Here is a 19,194-nt window from a genome sequence, read left to right as displayed (position 1 = left end):
AGTCTCTTGTTCGATGCTGCCATGTTTTTAATTATCAATTATTCTCTGCTTTGTACTGCCGCTTGACTATTTCTCGTTGTAAAAATTTTTGAATATTACCGATATAATAAATATATGTGTGAAACGCCGGTGCAGGAAGTTGCATAGTTACTTTATAAAAAAAAATAGCAAAGAGGACATAGAAAAACGCGTTTTACAGTAGAAGACCCCCTCAAGTCGAGCACTGTGACTCGGGACAGCAACAGTCGATTTAAATCGATCGAACAACCACCACGCGGTCGTAGATCAGCCGACTGGTTCACGGATGAATGGCGGTCGCGTGCGATCGATCGTGGTAACGTTAGACGCGAGATACATCGACGGGAAACACGAGCAAGCTACAAATCGCCCGTAACCGGTCACTCGCGATAGCGCAGCCAATCATCCTCACAGGGTTCTACTGATCTCTCGAAGACTGTCGCAAAATTGACATTGCTATATCGCCTAGAAAAGCTTTTACTTTTTGGCGATTTTGCAACAGTGTCCCCAAGAGGATCAAAATTTCTGGTGAATTTCTTTGTATTTAAATCGATACGAACTATCGTCGAAGCAATTGTCATCGACAGCACGACGATACGTAACACTATTCTCAAATGAGCGACGGTCCATGAGAAAACACCTCACGTGTCACAAATGGCCCGCGGGTCGTATGCTACCCACCTGTGGTATAACTATCATACATAAAATATGACCAATCTATAGCATGAATATTGTTGAATTATACCGAGCGCAACATGCGTTCTGAATTTGTCTTTGCATCCCCTATCGTACGATTAGAAAAACTCTACGACGGTGGATCGCTAATTATCCACGATGTTGCTGTCAGTTTTATTGGATTATAAATAGAGTGTCAACATTGACAAATGGAGGAGAACGTTTTCAGCCGATTCACAGCCTGTGAGCATAGCAAACGATTTCGAAAACGTTGCATCCCGAACGATCGTCCACGGGAATAAAGAAAACGTGACACGTTTGTCTTTCCGCTCGTCAACGATCGCTAGACACCCGAAAATGCCCGACGCTAGCCAATTAATTTCCACAATTACCCGGCACATACTATCATCTCGATTCCGCTGGTGAAAAGGGCGCGGATGCAAATTCGCGTCATTACGCGCCACTCCGGGCTGCGATGGAAACGAGCGATTTATCCCCCTCCCCCCGTCGTGGAAAAAAAAAAGAATACGGTAACAATATAAACGAAATATTGATTGCCGTACTTAAATTAAATCTATCATACGCTCCGGGGGATGAAAAGGTAGCACGCGGAGTAAAACAATCAGTTTTTTTTGTAAAGAAAATTGATAAAAAAATGCGAACATCGAACGATCGTCGCTGTCGGGCGCGACAGCTGATTGAGTCCCGATAGGAGGGAAAGTAATATTTCGGTTATTCGGTATTTGAAAAATCCAAAGCCATCTTTCGCTCCGCTAATTCGGATCATCTCTTAATCCGGTTGACACCCCCCTCCCCCACCACTCCGCCGAAATTAATCCGCATTAACGAGGCTTTACTGTAAACAGAAAAACGAAAACACGGAAACGGGAGCGAAGGAAGAGAGAGAGAGAAAAAAAAAATATGGCAGTCAAAGGAAAAGAGAGAATGACCGTGCGAAGAGAGGCCCCCGACCGGAATCCGAATCGTAGCGCGGCCACTTCTGAACGGGAGAGGAATTTTTGCGCAGGCCCCGAGGGCCCAGTGTGAGATTTTTAACACGAGAGATTATCTAACAGCGGCAAAGTGGCGTGAATATAGCGTGGATTCAGTAAGAAGCGAAACGTGCGAGTCCTCTCGTGCAGAGAGAGAGAGAGAGAGAGAGGGGCCCGAACGACGGGCAGGAGGGGGATCGCAGGTCCCTGGGGCCAGGGTGGCTAGCTTTTGAAGCTGACCAGAAAAATGGTGGTAGAGGAGCAGCGAGTGAGAGAGAAAGAGTGAGAAGGGGCGAAAGGGAGGGGGTACGAGGCGAACGGACCCTTCCGAGCGAGATAGAGCAAGAACAAGGGCCAGAGGGACGGGTGTCGAGGCGGCACAGGAGGTGAACGTCCAAGGGGGCAACCTGTTCGGGGTTCATGGCCCTCTGTCGACTAGCAAACTCGCAGGAAGCCATCCTGCCCAATCCGCTAGCGCGGCCCGTGCGAAGAACCGCGGCGTCCTGGCCCAACGAGACGCGGGGCCTTCGCGAATAAGCTCGTGGAATAGACGGTCGACGTTCAAGGACGCCTCCGGGATGCACATCTAGGATGCAGCGAGCGTGGAATGTTCGTAGGGCCCGTTGGGCCCCGTAGAGACACGCGATTCTGGGCGAAACCGAGTCGCTTCTGTTCTTTCTCAGCGATTAACTCGTACCTCGATGTTTCTTCCGAGTCTTGGTTTTCTTTTTTTTTCGTGCGAAAGAATCATCGACGAGGAGAAAAGCGAAAAGACGAGAAAGTAAGGGGGAACGGTCTAACAGGAACCAGTTTTCTGACCGTACCAACGCCGCGGTTCCTCAGCTACGAATTCTCTGGCTGTTCCGTCATACTGTTCGGGGGAGATTTATTTACTGGACAGGATATAACGCGATGCCGAAGTGGTTATAATTTAGAATTGATTCGCGTTGGGAAAACGGTCGTTTTTGCTCGCGCGAAACGATACGAAGTTTGTTTCGCTCGACCGATCGGATGAGTCAGGTCAAGGATCGTTCATCCGGGAATAATTTTTGGAGTAAAGTTCGATACAGGATTTAACGAACTACGTAAACCACATCTGGGCTCGTTATTATACAGGACGAAATTTCTATAAGATTAGTATATCATTATTTTGCTTGATAATTTCAATAACGACAGTGTATGAAGTTTCTGTCGTGTTTAATTTTACAGTACAGGCACTATGAAACTTTATTGCATACTTTTTTTACTCATTCGATGGAAGTGTGATTTAAATAGTTTAACTCGAAATAGAAATTGCACATTGAAAATTTACAATAATTGACACAAATAGCTGTCTTCTTCACAGTCATGATATAAAGATACTTTAAAGGAATCGAAAAATACAGGAACTCTGTTACAGTATGATGAAAAATGAATTTTTTTTGTAACCTATTGTCATTTAGAGGAAGAGTATGCACGCCATTGAGATAATCTAAAGAACATCCGACTTTCATTTATTTTCATTTGAAAGGAATCGATAGACAAAGGAGGAACGATCGTTTTGGGAAATAATAAAAATAATTTGCTCTAACCGCGACAGGGGACATTAGGCAACCGAGATCTCGGCGAGTGTGAATTTATAATCTTATCTTGCACGCGCGTTAGTCACGCTATAAATATGCTTGTACACAGGAAAGCGATAGGTTTAATTCTACACCGTCGCGATGATAGACGACTTCTAGCGACTAATGTTTAAAGAATACTAATCTTCTCAGCGACTACATTAACTTTCCTCGTCTCGTTATAAACGATATCGTTGACGCATGGAATCCAGCGTAAGATTAATAAATCCCACGACGTCCACGATTTAATTAAAAGTAATTTTTCAAACGTACATTTCATTTTGTTTAAGTTTGATCGTAGATGCGATATCGAGAAAGGAGACAGATTTGTTTTTGTTATTTATTATTTATTATTCGTTTATTAACGGGTATTAACCCTTTAGTACAAAGATGTAATATGTAAGGAACTACAGATGTGGATTTAGTGAATGTAACAAAATAAATTAATTTTATCATTCTATTTACACAATTCTGAGATCCAAACGATGTGCGGTAACTTTCAGAGTAAATTAGAAAGTGATTTCTTAAATATCTAGATGGTACATACAAAGGGTTGAATAATTGTTGAACACGAAATATGACCTTTGATATTTGTTTTATTATTTTTATTGAACAATACATTTCAACGGGCAGTGCCCTTTTTTACAAATTCATACAGCTAAACTAGAATAAAAAATTATGAAATTATTAAAAATACGTTGATTTCGATACACGTGCAAGCGTAGTAATAGTGAAACTCGACGTAAAGAATTTATAACGAGTAAGGTATGTCGTTGTACGACAAGGGGTTAATGGGTTCTTCCCGTCTAGACAAATAAATAAATAAAAGACTCGTTTCCAGGGTTTCGGGCGGTGAATCGTACGAACCGAATTCGGGATTCTCGCTGGATGTTGTAATTCTTTTTTGTCCAGCGAATTTCGGTCAGAGGTAATACGAGAACGGGCAGAAGGCGTTCGAGAACTCGTCGCGGCCAGGGATCCGGCTCGATTTACTTTGTCGAGACCGCAAGAAAAATCGATGGCTGCGAAGATTCGTGCACGCGGTCGAAAGTCGATAAGGAACGTGGAAGAGAGTTGCAGATTAGGAGTCATCGTACTGGGAATTCGGTTCTTTTGATCCTCGGGTTTCAGCGTTCTCTTATGCCCATTCGTGCTGGGATGATCTTTGCATTTATTGTTTAATCCGTGTCTCGAAAACGTACGCAAAAGCATACGCGTTTCGAAAAATAGAGTTTGCTGAAAAATGCACCGACGCCAACACATATTTTTCTCGTTAAAATCAATAATTTCGCTCCACCCGTTCAGTCAGACGCCCACGCGAGGCAAAGTTGCAATAAACGTGTCCAGACGGGATCCGCGAATGGTTGTACGTTCCCAGTAAAAAAACTGGCCGAGGATGGATTGCCGCGAAACGTTCGACGATCATTGCATGTAACACGTCCGGGTGTATGAATTGCTTGCATTACACTTTGTATTACACGTTCCATTACATCCATCGGTACTCGGGCTGAAATGCCGGTTTCTCGGACGGGGGAAGCTCGACGACGCTCTTTCGTAAAAAGCTGAAGATCTCGAGACCAACAATTCCCAGTTAGTCTCTCGCTAAAATCGTTATATCGTTGAAAAGACGGGAATTAAATTTGTATCGGATAGATTTTGTACCGAAATCGAGTTCCATTAAAGGCAGGACTTTTATAAATAGATGTAAACCAAGATCCTAAATCTGCAACGTTTAAAGCAATGGGTAATTCAAACATTTCGATTCGCGATGTCGTTTGCTTTATTTTTCAAACATACAATATCTGTGCCAATAATTCTCTGACTCACCGTGTACGTACTTCGACGACAGTTTCTCGCGATAACGCAACAGACCTGACGAAATCCTACTGCGAACTAAACGCTAGACGTGCACATTTCGACGATGCACTGTGTGGCGATTGACTAATAAAATTATTCTCTTGGAAAATCATTTTAGTTTAGTCGAAATCTATCCCTGTACCATCGACGGTTGTTTAAAAATGTTTTAAGCGAAGACAGTGATCGATATTCCATATGTTGCGTTTGATAATTATCGTCTATAATCGGTCACAGTGTTTCGTCACTGAAAATTCGCGTTCGACGAAAAATTTGCAACGTTTCAAATTGTCGAAACAATTTGCAATTTAGCAAACGCGTACGAGGAAACTAGGTCTGCAGAAAGAACGAACGTTTTCTTACCGAAATATCCGTTTCGTAGTGGGAATAATTCGATGACTCGGCGTGTTCGGTAGTTAGGAAATGGCTGGCTTTGCCGAAGGTTCGCGCGTAGATTGTTGTTCCTTCGGATCGGTCGATGCATTATGCGCGTCGTCGCGATAAATTCGCGCGAGCTCGCGAACCACGTCGATTGTTCTGCGACACGAAATATATACCGGGGTCCGCGCCGCGCGATTCCTGCGTGCGTGTACTTGCGTGCACGCGCGCGAAAACGCTATTTCAGAAATGGTATTTTTAGAAATGGCATACATATCTACCCGATGCAGAGGTAACTTTTTATCGACGACGCGCCGTATTCTTTTTCAGGTCGCATGTACGCGAGCACCGACGAATCACCGCATTCCTCGACGTCTTCGATACGCGGAAAACGCCGATCGACGGCGTAACGAGCTCGAAAGATTCAATGCTGTCGATGCACGCAGGTGATGCAAGAAAGTGTCGTAATCTACCAGAGTCCACGCGAAAGCGCACCGTCGGTAAATCGTTAAATCGTTGCCGCGATAAAAATGTACCAATAAAAACCCCAACCTAATCCGGACTATAAAGTTAAAATAAAAAAAATGATTTGGTTACACGTGGTTATATAAACATGGGAAGATAGGAAGCGAGTGTTTACTTTGCATATTTATATTAAAATGTCTCGAGTAAATGTAATAAAATAGTGAAGTAAGGGTCGAGGTGAAACGATCAGATTAGCTATTCACGGGACAAGAAGATGTCGGTTGTCGAAGAGTTTATGAACGACAGCGTGGATGGTCGATGCGAGGCGGCGATACGACGAAAAAGGGAAGGCACTTTTCGCGAACGGGTGTACACGTAACACCCGACCTCGAGTCGGTCGAACGCGTCTTACCCGCCAATTAGATTCGCAAGTACGTGCTCGCAGCAAAGTACGGGCTGATCGAAGAAGACGGTCAATTAAGGGCGAACGAACGGGAGTTCGCTAATGACCCGCAAGATATTAATTGGCCCTGGGACTCGACTGGACGCGGCGTTCGAAGGCGGATCGACACATAAACGAAACTCGAGATAGTCGGTGGGCTCGCGTGGAACACCTGCCAGCGATTCCGTCGACGCTCCGGAGGACAAAGAGACCACGACATTAGGGAACGTCTTCATTCGGGTTTGCGAAAATACGACGCGTGCTCCCGTGAGCTTCTCAGCCTCGGAACGCAAACACGCTCGAACCACGATGGTTGGCGGCTAAACGAGGATCAACGTTGTTGCGAGTCCCCTGGTAACCAATCCGATAAGAATAATTACACGGTGTAATACTGTCTCGCGTAATGTCACGATTCCTGCCTTCCGTTATGTCATTAACTTATCTTCGCATTGTTTCTCGCTCGCTCTCGAAACTCTTATCTGAAGAAAATCGAGTGCAAGATAAACAAATGTTTATCCTTAAAATTTCAGGTATACAATGTTTCGCTGCTAATACAAATTTAATTATTCATTAATCGTTCTTATGTTCTCGAGAAAACAAGGATGGTTACTTCCTGGTTTTTTTTTCGGATATTTTCCGCATTCTCGGTGTATTTGTCGACAACGTTGCGCGAAGATGCAGGAACTCGGTTTCGCGGTTAATTTTTGTCGATCGACCCGCGACTCGATCGTTGCATTAGTATTTTAAAAGCAGCTATCTTCGTTGACCTCGCTGTATCTGTAAACGAGCTTGTAATCGAGGTCGACGTCGATCTGGTTTAGTACAGTTTTCTTGGAACCGTTTGACGCTCGCGCGTCCTCGTGGCAGATAATCGGAACCCGCGTAATTCCAAGGCGTACGAAATATCGAATACTTCGTCGCGTTCTTACGATCAATAGCGCAATTAGATCGCGAATCGTCGACCACGAACGATCGACTCGACGAAGGACGCGATTCTAGTCTAATCTGGAGACACGCACGCGGAGCCAGGCAATGGCAAGCACCTTGCAACTCGTTTACACAGATGCAGCGAAATTACAAACGAATAATACGCGTCTGTGAAAATGATCGATCGGCGGAAACGCTTGTCCGATTCGACGCGACAATGTCTTCTGTGTTTGGAGAAAGTGTTGGGCGTTACACTTGTTGTTTGTTCCACATTGACTAATTGATTTTAGGAAGTTGCTATTTGGTTTGGCTGAGAATCTGAAAAGTATTTTTAAGAAGGATCAAAAAGGATAGGAAGGAAGATAGATCGTGGATCGTCGGGCATCGCGAGATCCACGAGTCGCCGGCCGGCCGGCCGGCAGGAAGATCGACACGACTATTTGATGCGCAGCTAACTGTACACAAGTTCGGCTATGCACGGCTAAATGGCATGGTGTACGGTCTGAGGTGGTGCGCGGAGGCACGGAAAGAAGGAAGGGTGCGAGCGAGCGAGCACGTTGGACGAAAAGAGAAGGAAGTTAGAGAGAAGGGTGTGCAACGAGGAGTACGAAGGGTAAGGGGGTAAGGGAGGATGAGGACGGAACGGAATGGAACGGAACGGAACAGCGAGAGGGTTAGGAAGGGTGCAGGCAGAGCGCGTGGAGCGAGTACAGAGGGAAGAGCACGCGAAAGGCGGTTGCGAGAAGGAGACGTAGAAAGGAGGGCCAGGGGTCGAGGTTCGGGGTGTGGGGTGACGAAGAGAGAAACGCAGTGACGAGGTGGCAGAGCGGGAGGGCAGACGAACCGTGGATAGCAGAGACGGTCGAGGGGAAGGAACGAGGAGCGGGACGGCCGTGGAGGATGGCAGGACGGGGAGAGGGCGGGAGGGAGAGAGAGGGAGGAAAAGGGAGGGTTGGGGGAGCACTAGCGAGGAAGTGGTGGGGCCAAAGAATTGGCGAGGACCAGGCTGCTCGTAGCAGGAGGAGGAGAAGGAGGTGGCGGAGGAGGAGGAGGAGGTGGCGTGGAGGAGGAGGGTAGTCGAGCGTACGGAGGGGTGTCGTGGGGCAGGAGCGAGAGGATAGGTGGGGGTTGCCGCCCCTCTCACGCGTTAACCCCGCCAGCGTGGAGAGAATCGTGAGACGGACGGAGATAGAGCGAGAGAGCGGGGGCCGTTGCCCCTCTCCTCCTTCCGCGAGGTTCCTATGAATTTTGCGACACTCAATAAAAAGTGGTTCCACGAGGTTAACATTTCGGTAACTATACCCTTGCCTACCCAGGCCGCGCACGCACGCAGAACCGAGGAGCGGATCGGGAGGACGACTACGCGACGACGCCGACGACGACGACCAACGACGACCAACGACGACCACGACCACGACGACGAAGACGTAGACGAAGACGTAGACGTAGACGAAGACGAAGACGAAGACGTATACGACACGCATATACGCGATCGCGGCGAACGGAGGACGCGTAAATACGCAGACACGGAGGCGAAGAGACGCGCGCGTAGAGGAGGCCCCGTGCGCACCAACACGAGGAGGAAATTGAGCCGTGTGGACGACGCGACGACGGACAACACACACGGCCGAGCGGGAGCTAAGCCGGTGTGTAAACGCGTGCAGGGAGAGAAACACGGTGGTGTGTAAAAGCAACGAGAGCGAGAGAGGGAGAGAGGGAGAGGAAGAGCGTGGAGGCAGGAGAGACAGAGAAAAAGTCCGAGGGACACGCACGCACGGACACAGAGGAGCGCGCGGGCGGGCGCACGCATACATGCACGCGCATGCACGCATACCACGGGACCGCCGAAAAAACTGCACGGGAGAGGCGCAGCAACGGGCAAACCGAACCGCGCGCGAATCAAGTGCTTTGGCCAGTCGCGTTCCCAATCACTCTACGACTAGGTAGTCCCCCGGTGTGTCCCAAAGAAGCGGCAGGGAGCTGGTCCTTCGCTCGATGGTGTCGTCCCGCAAGATAATACCGGATACTTTGACGCGGGATCCTTCTTACTCATCGACGCGAGATCAAACGTTTTAGATCGTTTCAAGAAACTTCGATCGTGCGATCCCCCCCTCGATCGTCGATCGCCGATAACGTTTCTCGCGTTCGTGTCCTCTGCGCCATCGGGAGACAAGACACACGGGAGTGCGTATCGCGTGCGTCGTTTTCTTTATTTTTTTACTTTTTCGCGCCTCGATTCTGTTCGTCGCCGCGAGGACGGAACAAGGAAGAACAGCGACCGTGTGAAGCCGAGCACCGTCGAAACGTATGGGAATCATCGCCGGCCACGTTACGCAGAGGATCCATTTCCGTTTACGCGTATCTTCTTCGTCCTCTTCGTCCTCGGAGGCGCGAGTGACAACCCCCCCGTAACCGAGGGCTCGAAGAAACGCAGTGCAAAGCAGCGAGAAAAGGCCTAACGGGGGTATAACAGTGTGACCGTAACTGTACGCGCATTCGCGTCGAATAAACGTGGTTACGAAGGAAAAGGAACAAGGGATTGTTGCGATCGCGGAAGGAAGTGTTACACCTTCGGTGGATCCGATTGTTCTTTGTACGTCGAGAATTCGTGCATCGTGCGTCGTTTCTCACGAGGATGGACCCACGAGAGTCCTCGGGACCCTCCGGAACGCACGAGACCGCGAGAAACGATTGCGTGGCTTAAGGAAACTCGAGTAAATCCATACGCTTCCCGGTCTGCTGTCTCTGTGCGTTTCATCGACGGCTCGGAGGAGAGACGGTCGAGCGAGCATAGGTCAGACCGACGAATCGACGAGGAGCCGGCCGCCCGGAGTCGCGGAGGACAAGGAAAGAAGGCTTGCTCGCGATCGTCGTCGCATCCGACAGTCTCAAACGGTGGGTTTAGCACCGACGACAAGGACACCGGGCAAAGGAGCCCCACACTTTACTTCGCGCTCGACGATCAAGGTACGTTCACAGCTGACAGCGGTGGCCTTCGGCCGCCCGTCTCTGTCGGCTTCGAAAGCGAGAGACCGCCGACAGAGAGTACGCGCGCGGGACGCCCGTAAGAGAGAAAGGAGGAGCGGGAGAGCGCGTCGTGTGTATATGCGTGGCAGAAAGGAAACGACCGATCGTCTGCGTCCCGCGGGCAGCGGCGAGAGCAACCCGCGAGAGAAAGAGAGATGAAACGAAACGAAACGAAACGTGTGTGTCGGCCGCCGCGTCGTATGCTGTGTCGTGTGGTGTCGCGCTAGCTAAGCGTGCACGCACACCGCGCGCGATCTCGCTTGCTATCGCCTGTCGACGCGACGCGACTACGTGTGCATTTATTCGTGGCGCGGCGCGACGCGACGCGACGCATACGCACGGCCTCCACACGGCCACGCCGCGACGCGCCGCGCCACCGCATCATCTCGGTGTGTGCGTTTGGTCTGGTGGCACCTAGTCGAGACGCGTCGCGCTAGAGTAGCTACGCGCGAAAGGTAGCAGAGAAACGCGTAACCGGCCCCGATAGTTAGTGTGTTAGTCCGAACAGGGATAGCCGCGCCACGCCGAGCCGGCTAGACGACCGCTAGACGAACGTAATGCCAGACGTTAGAGGCTGGCTGGAAATGACGTAATCTCTCTGTGAGAGCGAGCGAGCGTTCCGATCCTTTTGTCGCGCGCCGCGCATCGCTCCGGGCCGCGTGTTACGAGTACCGTGTGTACGTTCCACGTACGGTTAAGCTCGACCCTGGCTTTCCTCGTTCACTCTCGTTTTCTCCGTGTTTTTTGCCCGGTTTTTCCTAGTCGCTCCTGCGTACCAAGCGCTCCGCGCCTCCTCTCGCTTTTTCCCTCGGTCGTCCGTCTCTCTTTCACACACCCCCGCTCGTCGTCACGTTTTTCCCTTCTCTCCTTTTTTTTTTTCGCTTCGCCCCCCCTGGTTCATTCACCAAAAATTCGCGTCTCGTAAAACCCGACGTGCTCTCGCTGCCCCGGAGAAACAGAGACAGAGAGAACCCCCGTCCCTCGCCCGCCTCCCGCCCCGACGAGATTCAATTAAACCCAGCCTCTCTGGTCGCTGGCGATCGCGCCGGGGCGATCGTTTGTTTTTTCACGGGCTTGTATTTGCACCGTCGAATTAGGAAAAACCGACGAAAATAGCCGTACGAGGAAATCGCCTGTTACTCGCCAAGGTCACCGGTGCCGATCCGACTTTACGATTCCTCTTTTCCTTCGCACCGAGGAACCTACAGCGTCGTTTTTACCCTACGTGCCGCGTCACTTCGCCCGTTTCGCGAATCCTCTCCCCCTCTCTTGCCGCGGGACGTGCAACGTATCCGTGCAGATCCCTTATTTTTACGATGGACGCGGCGTTTGTTACACGATGCCGCTGCAAGTTGAAAACACCGTCCGACTAGGTATAAATAGATCTCGCGATACCGAACGCCCGGATAAAGAAGAAGGAAAAGCGAGGGGGAAGCAACGGTAAAAAATAAAAAGCCTCTCTCTCTCTCTCTCTTTCTCTCTTTCTCTCTTTGTGTGTGTGTGTGTGTGTGGCTGGCTGGCGCGCGCGTGACTTCTCAAAAAAATTCACTCGACCGCCTGCGCGCGTATATTATGCGCGCGTCAGACGCAGCGCTGCGGCCAATAAAAATTCCTCTGTACAAAGCCGATCCTTGAACGTGAGTTTGGAAGCGAGATCCCAGGAGCCTTGAGGCTTCGACGCTCGCCTACGAAGCCGTTGATTCTGTCCTCGCTAGAAGGATACGCGGATTTTTTTTTTTATTCATTTTGTTTACCTTTCGTTGCGTTCTCGGCGATCGTCGAGCAGAGTTAGCAAATTGGAAACGTAACGAAGGTATAATACGGTAGGGAAACAATAGTTCCTCGCGGTTCGCGGAACAATAGCACTCGCGAAGCCGTGGATGACTTAAACGCGAGAATAAAGATGTCGTCCCGGGCGGTTGCGTAAATATCGTTAAAATCGCGGCCGGATTTTGGGGGAAAAAGAACGCTTTGGAGCGTCGATGATCTCTATCGGGCAACACCGTGAACGACCGTAGAAAAGAGGGAAAAGACAAACCAGCTTTACTAGTCGGGGCCACTGTTTTGTCGACGTTCTCCTTGCGTTATGGCAGCCTTACGACTTTTTTTTTTTTATCGTCCACAATGACGCATAGATGCCCAGGTGCTCCTGCCTGCATACACACGTACCTCGCGTACGCGCGAGCACCAGTGTGTGCAAGCTCGTGCGACGCAAAACCGAGAGATTCGACGTCGCACTCTCGTCGACGAAAACCCGCCTTTTCAACGAGCGTCGACGGATTTTTGCACGATCGAGGTGCCATTTTTAAGCAACCCGCGGTTCGATGAGTTGGCGAAACGGTTCGTTTACCGTGGAACCACTTCGATCGCGTCGTTTCGACATCTAACGATACACTTTCGTCGTGCTCGCGCGCGATCGTGTGCGCCGCGGCGCGGTTCGTGTTTTCGTAAAACAATAACACGTGGAGAAAGCAATCTGTCGTCGTTGCAAAATGCGCCGCGATATTTTCGCCAGCCCCCCTCCCCCTCCACCGCGCTGCAAATTCCAATTGGCCTCGTTTTCGTTTCGCGTCAGGACGATCGAGGCAGGAAAGAATCTCGATCGCTCGCGAATAAATATTTTGGAATCTGTCGGTTCGTTTTTCCCGTTCGAGCTGGACTCGTATCTTGTTCCGGTCGAACCGCCCAGCGGACGTAAACCCGATTGAAAATTATGGGGGTTGAAATAACCAATTTTTTATCCGTTAATTTAATTCCGAATCTCTCCGCGCGACCGCGAAGGGTTAGATTCACATCGACGGGGGACGAACGTGGCTGGAAATTTTTTTTCAGGCAACGCAACGGCGAGAATCTGCGCGCGGAACAGGTGTCTCGAAGCCCGATTCGTACGGGATGAAATTACAATGTCGTCGAATTTCCAGCCGATCTCTGGCATTAACGCGTTCTCGGTCTTCCCGCTTGGCACCTGCACCTGGAAAGGGGTATACATCCTCCGATAACGGTTTGTTCTCCTTGAACGGCGGAGGGCACTGCTTCTCGCACCCGTTATTTCTCCCATTCTCTTCTCCGCCCTCCCGTTTCCTTTCTTCGAGTTCCGCAGGAACTGCGTGTCGCGGAAGGCCCGTCGCGTCCGCCGTCTCGCAGTCTTTTTAAACGCGTGTCTGACCGTCGAAAACTCGCAATTACTCCATCACGTTACGTAACTTTGCATTTTTCTGTGCCCAGAAATCTCCAAGATTCGCTACTTCCGCTATCATTTACGTAGAAAAATTATTCGAACACCGTAATAGACGTACCGAAGTCCAACAGTTCTGCTAGTAGTTTCCTTTTATATTAATGGGTTAACTATTGTACATTTCGAAAACTTTGTAAAGAAGGGTGCATATTAAACTTATTATTTTATTAATAGAATTAGCTAGAAGCTTTGTAGAGTACGCATTTCTTATATTTTTGCATATGAAGTGCATTCTGTAGCTTTTTGAGAATAAAAATTTCCCATAAACGCATAAAAGTCCCCCAGTCTACATATCACTTTATAACCGAAAGATGGAATTTGTAATTTCGGTATTGAAGACAAAGCTTATATTTTTATTAATAGAACTAATGAAATGGAAGCTTTTTAGAGTACTCGTTTCTTATATTTTTGCATATTAAGTGCATTCTGTAGCTTTTTGAGAATAAAAATATCCCATAAATGCATAAAAGTCCCCATATCACTTTATAACCGAAAGATGGAATTTGTAATTTTGGTATTGAGGACAAAACTTATATTTTTATTAACAGAACTAATGAAATGGAAGCTTTTTAGAGTACTGGTTTTTATATTTTTGCATATTACGTGCATTCTGTAGCTTTTTGAGAATAAAAATTTCCCATAAATGCATAAAAGTCCCCAGTCTACGTATCACTTTATAACCGAAAGATGGAATTTGTAATTTCGGTATTGAGGACAAAGCTTATATTTTTATTAATAGAACTAATGAAATGGAAGCTTTTTAGAGTACTGGTTTTTATATTTTTGCATATTACGTGCATTCTGTAGCTTTTTGAGAATAAAAATTTCCCATAAATGCATAAAAGTCCCAAGTCTACGTATCACTTTATAACCGAAAGATGGAATTTGTAATTTCGGTATTGAGGACAAAGCTTATATTTTTATTAATAGAACTAATGAAATGGAAGCTTTTTAGAGTACTGGTTTTTATATTTTTGCATATTACGTGCATTCTGTAGCGTTTTGAGAATAAAAATTTCCCATCTACGTATCACTTTATAACCTAGAGATGGAATTTGTAATCTCGGTATTGAAGACAAAGATAGAAATGAAATGGACTCTGTTGAATCGAGTTAATGTCGAAATTAGGAGTACTTATCCGAATACTTTGTCAGTTTCGTGCTAAAGTATGACGAATGTTTCGATAGGAGGTGAGATATTCTACAAGGACGTGTTATGTTCGTATAATAAAACGTTCAAATAACGCAGTGTTCCGATGATGGAGTACTTGGGTAACGGAGATTCGGATAAAGAAACTTTTAACCTGGTCCTTTTTTTTCCTTCAGTAACGTGCAACAATCTGTTTTGTTGCATATGTAATGAGATTGCAAAGAACATTTAAAAATAATGTAGATTAATACTAAGTATAAATGACAGTTGATTGAAGCATAAAAATTGCATGGTATATAAAAATGTCATTCGACGTATTTGGTAGAAACAGTATTAAACCAAATGGCCAATTTTATGTTCTCTCGTCGAAAAGAGTGGCTTGAAACAGAGATACCAATAAGCAAAATTGTTACGCTCGAAGGAACGATAGTTTCGGTCTAATCAACGACACGTGTACATTTATCTACTATCGTCGAGTCTCGATATAAATTTATTATTATTCGCACTAACGAGTGCTCGAAACTTTCAAATCGATTCCACGAATCGATATATGCGGCAAGAAACGGCAAGTTGCTCGTAACGTGTTACACGATTACACGGAGCGTGAATTTCGTACGAAAATGGCGGTTTCCGTAAATCTATCGTTCAGCGCGCGAAAAGAGTCCGAATGGAAGCGAGGATCGTTTCCTTGGTAAAATTCCAATTGGTCGATGGCGGAATTAGCAAAGAAATGGTCGTGGCTGCGGGGCCGAAAGAGAACGAGCTTCCAGGACAGGATCGACCCAGTTAAGCGGCGTTTTTAAAAATAAAGGGGGGCCTAATTAAATTTAATGAGCGGCAGCCGGTTGTCGCGAAGCGTTCGACGAGTCACGCTCGCTCGTTCGTTTCGTCGTCGATTCTATTCGGTCGGATTTTTCGGTCTGCGCCGCAGGTATGCATGCACATAATCCGAATCGACCGATTAGATTAGACGCCTAGCAACTAGATTACGCGACGTCCGCGTTATCTGTGAAATTAGAGCCCCGGCTTGAATACGTTATTTAGGCGAGACGGATGTTAGAGTAACCTCGGCGAGGATTTAACACGACTGGCCTTTGGCTCGTGATTTACGATCGTCGCCCGTGGATCGTTTCGATTATTGGCGAATACGAAATGGCGCGCAGTTTCGTGATTTTTGCGTTTGGCCTCGGTTTCCTTCTGCGATCGTCGTGCCGTTCAACCGCGCGGCTCGGTATTGAAAATTCGCGATCGCCTCCGATCGTCGAAACGCGATCTCGCCGCGTCGCGGCCGGTATCTTATCGCGATCGGGTCTGCCCGCTGCTAGGCAAATATGCATTTCGCGTGGACGTTCATTGAAATTCATCGCCAGGCTCCGGCCAGTCTCCTAGCGAGCGCGTGTTACAGAGAAACACTGCCCATTATGAGAAGCACTGGCGAGACGTCGTTCGCGAATATGCATGCATTTGAATGTACGCGTTGATCTGGCAAAGAACGAGCTTTGTGCCCCGGACTCGAAACCAGCTCGCTTTCGGGCTCTTATCGAGGCGCCGATGATTCCTTCTCGAACACACTTCGCCTACAGTGCTTTAACAGTCAAATTAATACTTTTATTATTTGCACATTCTCTAAAACAGTTTTAAAAAATTTTCCAGCCGTAGAATCTGATTTTTATATTACTATTATTATATTAAAGAATACGATGGAATTCACTTTCGAAATCGTGGCCTGACAAACATAACGTCTCGCGTCGGATGGCATTGTTAACCTGAATATTATTGATCGAAACGCTTCCCAGAACGGTATTCGAACGCTCCAGTAAAAGCATGTGCAACGTTTCGAACAAATACGTAGAAAAATTGATATTCGATAGGTTTTAGACAGCGATTTGTCGACGGCGTGGTCGGTTTCGGTATCGGTTCTGGAAATACTTGGGACTGCCCCGCGGCGATCGAAAAATATTTACATAGGGTGCTTAGACTAAACAGAATGCGTATCTGAAACGTGCGCGCGCCAAAATATAAACGCGAAAAATATCCGAGTGTATTACAGAGCCGTCCAAGGACGGAGAAAGCTGAATCTGCAAAAATGTTCAAACGTTATTATCGCTCGAAAATTGCAACGAACATGCATGTCTGTTCTACAAATTCCTATTTTTTGAATATTTATTTGCTAAGTAAATACGACGGAGTCTCGACCTAAGTACGTATTTAATTAACGTAGCTTTACAAAACGAAAACGCTGTTCTTTGATGGTTTTCTGAATAACTGAGCTCGAGACTCCTCAGGTAGTACTGCACAAATTTTCTCAACACTATTTCTTAAGATACTAATAAAGGAACGCACATTTCAAGAACTTCAACTGCATTCTTTTCAAATTCGCGTCATTTGTGTTTTCAATTTGATTTATTCAAGGTTACATTTGGTACCGTTCAAACCGTCGAATAATTTTTCCTCCGAATTGCCGTGTAAGCGACACGCTGTCACGATGTTTGGCGAACGAGGAGGCGTCAAGGTTCCACGTTCTGCCGGTAGAAATTCTTTCCGCGTAAAGGCGGCCGGATGTCGCATGGAATCCCGATTAATTAGTAGCGCGCGCATATCGTTAAGGTAACAGTATCCACGGCGTATTGCAACCGACCGCCGCCGAATTAGAGAGAAACAATGGGCCGGGGTTTTCGCGCTCCTTAAAATTCGACTGACACAGCTGATTATGACGAATCGCGTCCCGCGAACGGACCAATTCATACCTACGTCGACACACGAACCAGGGTATTAAACGGGCAAAACACAATTTGAGGAGTTCAGCCACGATATAAAGAGCAAGAAAATAAACGTAGTATTTTGTAAAACAGCGTAGCGTCGCATATATTGGCTGTTTACACCTCGAGTCCTCTTTATATTTAAAATCGTTAGCCATTCCATTACCTGTTCCGAACTACGTGAGTCAATTAAATCCAACGCGTGTCCTCGGTCGCTCCCATAATATGCCACATTATCGTACGCGTAAATTCCGAACAAATTTTACTTTCTCCGTATCTAATTACCAGAATTTCCAACTTTGCAAACTTTCTACGCGACCATTATTTCGTTCCTTTTCGGATCGATCCGTCTTGTCGATCTATGCTTTTTCTCGCGATCTCCGTCTCGTTACCTGCTTAAATTTTTTTCTCTCACTATAGTAACCGCTATTTTGGAATTTCTTACGAACTGCAGCGTTATGTACTCGATCTCATCGCTAGAGGCGTGAGTCGGCCTCTGGTATTTATGCGAGCGAGCGGTCGCGCGGTTCTTTCGTCGCTTCTTTGTTTCTCGTCGTGTGTCACGCACATGCACATGCACATGTGCACGCGTGCATATGCTCGCACCCACAACCACCGTACGGCTGAAAAAAATGTCGCCTCGCTCGTTGGCCCATGTCTACGGCCGTCTGCGTTTCGCCAACTCGAGCCCCGCGCTCCATTTGCAGATCGCCAGGGCAAACGTTATTTCTGAATATCGAATTCAAAATTTTACACAGGTTTACGTTTCGTTTGTAAACTCGTTTAGAGCCTCAGACGTCATTTCTATCGCGATTTTATACGTATACCTACTCTTTTTTACACCTTTGTACTTGGATGCAATTGTTTATAAAGTGAAAAGATGAATCGAGGAAAAATATTTTAAGGAAACGCTTCGACTTCGTGTCATTTTTATTGTGCAGTTCATCAGAGCTTCAGATTTCTTAACACCATTTCTACCACGGTTTTATACATATACCTAGGCCTTTTTTACACCTTTGTAATTGGATGCAATTGTTTATAAAGTGAAGAAATGAATCGAGGAAAAATATTCTAGGGAAATGCTTCGACTTCGTGTCACTTTTTTTGTGCAGCTGATAAGAGCATCAGATATCTTAACGCCATTTCTACCGCGGTTTTATACGTACACCTAGTCTTTGTACTTGGATGCAAACAATGTCTGATAAAGTGAAAAAATGAATCGAGGAAAAATATTTTAAGGAAACGCTACGACGTCGTGTCATTTTTGTTCGCGCAGCTGGTCACCGAGCAGATTCGAGAGTGAAATTTCTTGGTTCTGGAAACCTTGGGAGTCTCGACTTTTTTCCCCCCACCTAGATTCGCGGTTTGATCCAGCGTTTTTGGCAGATCGTAATCGAACCCGCGCGGTTTCGTACGTCCCGATCGCGGGCAGCCGGTGACAGATGCACCCGTCTACGTGGATGTCTGCAGCGCAATTAAAAATACAGCCGCCGCGACCTATTTTCCGTATTTTTAGGTCGGAGAATACGTATATTCGACGCAAATATATTCGGCGGATCATCGTGTCTCAATTAATCGCGCGAGTACCGATGGAAAACTGGGTCGGCGCGAGACTCGGGGACACGCTGGGAAAAGTAAAACGGTTCGAACCACGGATTTTTACCGATTCACT

General features: G+C 47.1%; 1 protein-coding gene across 1 annotated transcript in view; it reads left to right on the top strand.

Moving 5' to 3' along the window:
* Window positions 1-9,614: 9,614 nt before the first annotated feature.
* Window positions 9,615-19,194, top strand: part of LOC122400286 (protein tramtrack, alpha isoform) — a 38,255-nt gene continuing 28,675 nt past the window's right edge. The window contains exon 1 of the mRNA XM_043401664.1: window positions 9,615-10,319. The gene's annotated coding sequence lies outside the window, so the exon portion shown is untranslated. The remainder of the gene's footprint in view (window positions 10,320-19,194) is intronic.

This window comes from Colletes gigas, unplaced genomic scaffold (genome assembly GCF_013123115.1).
Source record: "Colletes gigas isolate AHSC1104 unplaced genomic scaffold, ASM1312311v1 Colletes_gigas_Sc00016, whole genome shotgun sequence".
Classification (NCBI taxonomy): Eukaryota; Metazoa; Arthropoda; class Insecta; order Hymenoptera; family Colletidae; genus Colletes; species Colletes gigas.
Note: the sequence above shows the minus strand (reverse complement) of the source record. Positions and strands in the feature narration are given on the sequence as shown.